Source organism: Sprattus sprattus, assembly GCF_963457725.1.
Source record: "Sprattus sprattus genome assembly, chromosome: 10".
Classification (NCBI taxonomy): Eukaryota; Metazoa; Chordata; class Actinopteri; order Clupeiformes; family Clupeidae; genus Sprattus; species Sprattus sprattus.
In genome coordinates, this window is record NC_137908.1 from 697,889 (window position 1) to 705,388 (window position 7,500).

Genomic DNA, 7,500 nt, shown 5'->3' on the forward strand with positions numbered 1-7,500 from the left:
AACACACACACATCTTTTATACACACACACACACATACACACCTCTCTTTCCCTTTCCCTCATACACACACACACACACACACACACACCTCCCCCTGCTGGGAGGAAGTGAAGAGTTCCTTTCTGAGGAGAGGAGAAGAGGAAGAGACGCTTCAGCTGATCTTCCCGTTTAGAAGGAGACGCCACAGGTACGCTAAGCACAGGGATGCTTAACACAGGTACACACACACACACACACAAACACACACACAGGAACGCTTAACACAGGTATACACACACACACACACACACACACACACACACACACACACACACAGGTATGCTAAACCCAGGTACTCTAAACACACACACAAGAGGATTTAACACCCACATGCTCTCATAAGGCATAAGAATGACAGGAACACACACACACACACACACACACACACACACACACACACACACACAGTGTTTTTCAGTGCAATCTAAATGGACAATCACTAGCTAGATGTTACTATTAGGAGTGCAAGTAAATAATGATGCATTAGTATCACAATTTGATATTTTGTATTGATTCTCAAAAACACTGGATTGATTAACAATTCATAGTTTACATGCAAAGACAGTGATTCATCTTGTGTTGTGTTTACATGATGCAAAGATTCATCAGACAGTGATTAATTGAGTGTGTGTGTGTGTGTGTGTGTGTGTGTGTGTGTGTGTGTGTGTGTGTGTGTGTGTGTGTGTGTGAATGAGTGAGTGAGTGTATCTGCAGGTGACAATGTAGATCATAAGCAGAGCTGTGAGTAGCAGACCCAAATAAAGCTGTCATAACACACACACACTACCCTCATATGGATAGGCCCTTAACACACACACACACACACACACACACACACACTACCCTCATATGGATAGGCCCTTAACACACACACACACACACACTACCCTCATATGGAAAGGACCTTAAATCACACACACACACACACACCGAACACACACACACACACACTCACTCACTACCCTCATAAGGATAGGCCCTTAACACACACACACACACACACACACACTACCCTCATATGGAAAGGCCCTTAAATCACACACACACACACACCGAACACACACACACACTCACTACTCTCATATGGATAGGCCCTTAACACACACAAACACATACACTCACACAATCACTAACTTTACACAGATGTGCACAAACACTCAATATTCTCACACACACACACACACACACACACACACACACACACACACACACCCAGGCTTGATGGCTCCTTGTGGCATGACCCTGACTGTAACCTCACAAGGCTTCAGATTCCTGTGCAGTTCACACTCACTCCTCTCACACACACACACACACACACACACACACACTCCTCTCACCACTTCACACGCCTGCTGACAACATGACTTCACACACGCACACAGACACACACATGCGCACACACACACACACTACTCTCAACACTTTCTCACGCCTGTTGACAACATGACTTCACACATACACAAAGACCTTCTCTCTCTCTCTCTCTCTCACACAGAGAGAGGATTCTCACTCACACATACAGTATTCTCACCTGTGAACTGGTAAATCAAAAGTGTGTGTGTGTGTGTGTGCACCACACACCCAAAACACACACACATGCACACATGTACACACATGCACACACACAAACACCCAAACACCCACTCTGCAGTCAGACACAGGCCAGTGTCACACACACACACACACACACACACACACACACACAAACACACACGGGTCAGTGCCGTTTTTGAGTTTCCAAACAGCAAAAAAAAAAATGTATAGTTATAAGTCAGGTTTAGCTTTTCCTGTGTGAATCCACATGTGTATTTTTAATTTCTGTTAGTGCCCCTCGCAAAAGACGACAATACATGACATTTTAATGCATTTACCTGTATACACCCCTTAAAAATGTCATGCGGTAAAACGAATTTATTTTCAGTATAATATTAAAATTAATGTTAATGGCTCTGTTACAAACAATCAAAATGTAATTATTGATCTACACAGATGCTATACCCAGTTGCAGAATGTCAACACTAGAGTTTTAAATATTTGATATTTTGTCTTTAAAGACAGCAGCATGTCATCTGTCAACATTTGTTACATCTTTTTTCAATTAGAGAGGCAAAAGTGCTTTAAAGTCAGGCATACCTTTAGATTTTATTAGCTCTTCTTCATTGTGTTCATTCACAATTTCACTTAATAGAATATTTTGTATATTTATTTCAAAATTAAGCGTTTTACCGCATGACATATTTTGTTTTACCGCATGACATAGACTCATGCGTTATGGTCTAATGCAGTTGTGCTAACAAGTTGAAGTTGGCTACTTCTGAAAAATGCCAAAGATAGTCAGGGCTGTTAAAGTGAACCTTTTAATGACATTAAAAACTTTTTTGCAACAGTCTTGTTACATTTAAATACATTTTTGGCTTGTGTTCTTATGTGAAATATGAACTGATAAATCAGATTTAAGGATTTACTTCCATCACTTAAAACAACTTAAAAAAGCACAATAATAGTAAACAGTTTATCTGGTAAATCTGATTTAAAATGTAAATTTTCATCACTACAGTCAGATTAAAAAGAACAATGACATTCTTATTTGGTAAAAATGATTTACAATTTGATTTCCAACACAACAGTCAGCTAAAAATGTTTCAGCTTCTTATCAAAACCTTATGAACAGGTCTAAAACTCAGAATTCATTTTCTCATAGAAAAACACACATCACTCCAATCTGCCCTCTCATTGTAATCTATCACTTGAACAATGATTAAAAAAAACAACATCTTCTGAAATGGTAATCTAGTACCCCCCAATCAATCACCGCCCTGCTGCCAAGCCGTCACCCTCCCACCATGGCTGATCATCGTTATAACCACTCTTCCCAGCTTGCTTTATCTGTCGATACCTGCAAGAATAATAACAAGACTATTTATTTGTTAATATTCATAACATTAATCTGATATGTGAATAAAATATAGTCATTAATAGTTCAGTTATTCATATCTTTATTGTCTGTAAGTCATTGAAGACACTTTATCTTTATACTAGTGTTGACTACAATTCAGGCTTAAAGAAAATGCAGTCTGTACTGATATAACTGACTGACTCATATACTATCATATACTACCATCATATACTTTCACAGTTACTCTCTAGCAGCAGGATCTGCCCTGATCTTTGCACGGAAACGTGCACCCCTCTCTTTACTGGAAAGAGGCATCTGTAAAAATGTGAAATAATGTTTAAAATATACAAAAATGTATTAAATATGTTAAAAGTAATTAAGAACAATTGTTCAAGCTTCACAAAGTATTAAAATATTTAGGAAAGAAAAAGATAATTCAGTTTAAAATATTCTCTGTCATGTGGTAAAACAGTATGTCATATGGAAAAACGTTTGTCCACATGACATTTTCATGAAATTTTTTGGTTGTCCGCATGACGGATTGCATCATTTTCATTCCTAACAGGCAGTTGCATGGCTACCTATTCACCACACTTTACTTGACCTTGACCTATAAACTTTAAATTTCATGTGTAAATCAAAATGTTTTACATTTTTAACGTTATCAACACTTTTTTGACGTTTGACCGCATGACGCTCAAATCTGTGACACTTTGTATGTCACCTGGAAAAGGTGATAATAACTTAAATATAGGAGCACATTTTGAACTTACCTCCAACTGTAGTTGTCCTCAGGGGTCCTCTGAGTGATGTCATCACAGGTCACATGATATGAGTCATATTTCTAAAGTACAAAATGGCTTCCAAATTTTGTTTTACCACATGACATTGAGGGAAATCTGTCTTTGCGGAACAAAGTGATTTAGATATTAATGGTATTTCTTCAAGATATATCCTATCAATATTTTGAAGGGCTATTCTGTACATATTTAAAATTATGCCAAAGACCAAAGTTGATGAATTTTAAACCTTTTTAGTCATTTTAAAAGCAGTTGTCTTTAAAAAAAAAAACTGGCTTCCGTTTTACCGCATGACATTTCACTCTTTAATGGTGTAAAAGTCTACCAATTTTGTATTTTTCACACAAATATGGATAGTGATGAGGGAGAATGATGTATGATTAATGAATATATACAATAAAAAACGTATTTTTGTACAAGTATGTGATAGAAATTTTCACTGGAAGCAAAAATCAGTATGGCACGTCATTGACCCACACACACACACACACACACACACACACACACACACACACACACACACACTCACACACACACACAGATCCCCTATGGGGGAGGGGTGGGGTTGGGTAGATTGCCCCAGAGAAGTCCCTTAGAATAACAGTGAATAAGAGTGAATAACAGTGAATAACAGTGAATAAGAGTGAATAACAGTGAATAACAGTGAGTAACAGTGAATAAGAGTGAATAAGAGTGAATGAGAGTGAATAACAGTGAGTAACAGTGAATAAGAGTGAATAAGAGTGAGTAACAGTGAATAAGAGTGAATAAGAGTGAATAACAGTGAGTAACAGTGAATAAGAGTGAATAAGAGTGAGTAACAGTGAATAAGAGTGAATAAGAGTGAATAAGAGTGAGTAACAGTGAATAAGAGTGAATAAGAGTAACAGTGAATAAGAGTGAATAAGAGTGAGTAACAGTGAATAAGAGTGAATACGTGTGATGGTAAATGAATGAATCTGGATGCAGTTGCACTTTCTTGTCAAAATGCATGTAAATAGCTTTAGAACAAGAACACCTTTGGGGAACAGCGAAAGTTAGCACCTTTAGAACAAGAACAGCTTAACACACCTCCACATACTGTCCACACACAGCCCCACACCTTCACATACTTACACTAAGGTGCAACACACACACACACACACACACACACACACATCTGGAGAAACACCTCAAGTAGCCAGCTGAGCAACAAACAAACACACACAGACATCACAGAGAAAGAGAGAGAGAGAGAGAGGGAGGGAAAGAGAGAAAGAGAGAGAGAGAGAGGGAGGGAAAGAGAGAGAGAGAGGGATAGAGAGAGAGAGAGGGAGGGAAAGAGAGAGAGAGAGAGGGATAGAGAGAAAGAGAGGGAGGGAAAGAGAGAGAGAGAGAGAGGGATAGAGAGAGAGAGAGGGAGGGAAAGAGAGAGAGAGAGAGAGAGGTCGTTAGTAGAATTAGCGTGCTAAAAGTAAAGCCCATTGATGCGTGGTTGTACTACAAGCTTGCGCTCTGGAATGCTTTCAGATGCTCGAGTTCACAGTTGTTAGGGATTTAATCAAATACCCCACTCCGGCATTCCACTATGGTTCACTGCTCTCTCTCTCTCTCTCTCTTTCTCTCTCTCTCTCTCCCTCTTTCTCTCTCTATCTCTCTCTCTCCAAAGTCTTTCAGAAAAGTTCACCATTGTTTATGAAGTGGTTTCCCAGCATAGGCCAGCCAGTCAGACTGAATCACCTTGGATAATAAGAATCCATGAATCTGCTTCGGAGCGGCGTAGGCACAGGCTAATACTAGAGTAGGAATGACGCGTATGCGATATATTAATGTATTCACGAGTTCACATGTTCTGTTGTTACTGGGTCAGTACAGTAGAAAAGGGTAACGTGATATGTGCTCCAAGTTCGTGGCTCCTTCCTAAAATGCGCGCCGCTGACCAAGCATACGCACAAAAACAAATACATATATTTCCTCCGGTTCCAAGAGTTGACTTGTTTGAACGATTTGCATTGGAAGTGATCAGGGAATGGTTTACAAACGTTGACCGCTTTCAGAAATAGCAGGGCTACCTACCCTGTGTGAGTGAGTGAACGAACCCCCGAACATTGTGTTAAGGTACTGTACGGCGTCTGTTAACTTCTCTATTGCACGTGCAAAATATACCAGAGTGGTTGGCGCTTACCGTGTTTGCAGATTAAAAGAGTGAAATATTTCTGGCGCTGAGAAAGTTTCTCCGAAGGCCAGTTTCTCCAATGGCCATATCCTACAACTTTATCCACGTTTCCCCCCGCAATCCAAACTGCGTTCGCCTGCAGAGCCTCTCAGCCTCGGCCCGGAACTGTAAACCTGTGGCGTAAAGGGGAGAGGGGGGCGGTATTTCACTGCGACAGTTTCTTGAGGTTTCATCGGGTTGTTTCTTAACGGCCCCGTATGTGTCTATATTAAAGTTTAGGATTGGTTTCATGGTAGTCACCGTGCAGCAGTTTTTAATGAGATTAAATTCGTTGAAGGCATTGATGGGAAATCAACACACCCCTATGCTGTCATACAAATGGGACCGTCTCTACCTCCCTCCCATTCGGGACACAGCTTGAAGTTACTTACCATCCCACGACAGTACCGTCGCAGGGAGGTTTACCTGCAATCTGAGACACTACTCGAACCATCACGGCTTTCAACTTAAACTGTCTTTATATGAAAAGGTACACAGTTATCGAAATGTCCACAAATGCTGCTTACATTTAATGTTTGTAAACTGACTTAAAGTAGTTTATCCCCTATGTCAGCCCTTGTCTATTGCCTTGTTACTATCTTTCCCTGAAAATAACATCTGCATCTCAAAAGAGAAGTAAAGAGTTGGCGAAAGGATCAGATTACCAACCCATCAGTGCCCCCTGGCGGCCCCGAGAGCTCAACGCACCAACAGTTAAGAAAACATCAATTTGATAATCTATGCCATTTAGAAACCACGCTGCAAGTTCAGAATCTCTTTTTTTTTAAGTAAGTATACGCAAAGTAAGTTTAGGCCTACCAGGAATTTGTTTTGGCATATTGATACGGTCAATAAACTTAACAAACATAATAAGGATTACAGAACATAAGAAAAATAATATATACAATTAAATATAAAAAAAGTAAGAAATGTTAGAAACTATTAAAATAGTTAAAAAGATAATAAAAATACTAAAAGATATTTACAAATTATTAAGTGGAGGAGCTGTGCAGTCAATGCCAGAATGTGCAAAACAAGTAACAAGCCAAGTTAGTTACCAGTTACAAGTCTTTTATTTGTCAGATGCACAAAATGACACAGGGTCAGACAGGGCACTGAAAGTCTTAAGACAAGGCACCGCCCAAAGAACCTTCTATAACATAACAGAACATAATATAACAGAATACAACAAGAATGCAATGTGCACGGTAATGTAATGTAATGTAATGTGTGTTAATCTAACACATGAGTCAGATCTTGAGGCGTGTGGGGGGGGGGATAAGAGTCCATGTCGGGGGGGGGGGGGGGGGGGGGGATAAGAGTCCATGTCAGATGGGGGTCCCATGTTGATGAGGCCAACCGCAGCCAAGAGGAAGCTGGTCAGGTGGCGTGAGGTTTTGGTCCTGATGGGCCGCAGACTCCTGCCGGAGGGCAGTACCTCGAAGACACACACACACACACACACACACAGAGGGCAGTACCTCCAAGAGTTTGTGTCCCGGGTGGGAAGGGACGGCCTCAGGGTCCTGGAGGCGAACAAGTCCTGTAGAGAAGGCAGATCACACACACA

At 40.3% G+C, this 7,500-nt stretch overlaps 1 protein-coding gene across 1 annotated transcript in view; it reads right to left on the reverse strand.

Moving 5' to 3' along the window:
• Positions 1-6,029, reverse strand: part of inavab (innate immunity activator b) — a gene marked incomplete at its 3' end in the record, with an annotated part of 35,726 nt that extends 29,697 nt beyond the window's left edge. Inside the window, exon 1 of the mRNA XM_080846360.1 lies at positions 5,901-6,029. The remainder of the gene's footprint in view (positions 1-5,900) is intronic.
• Between the last annotated feature and the right edge of the window lie 1,471 nt (positions 6,030-7,500).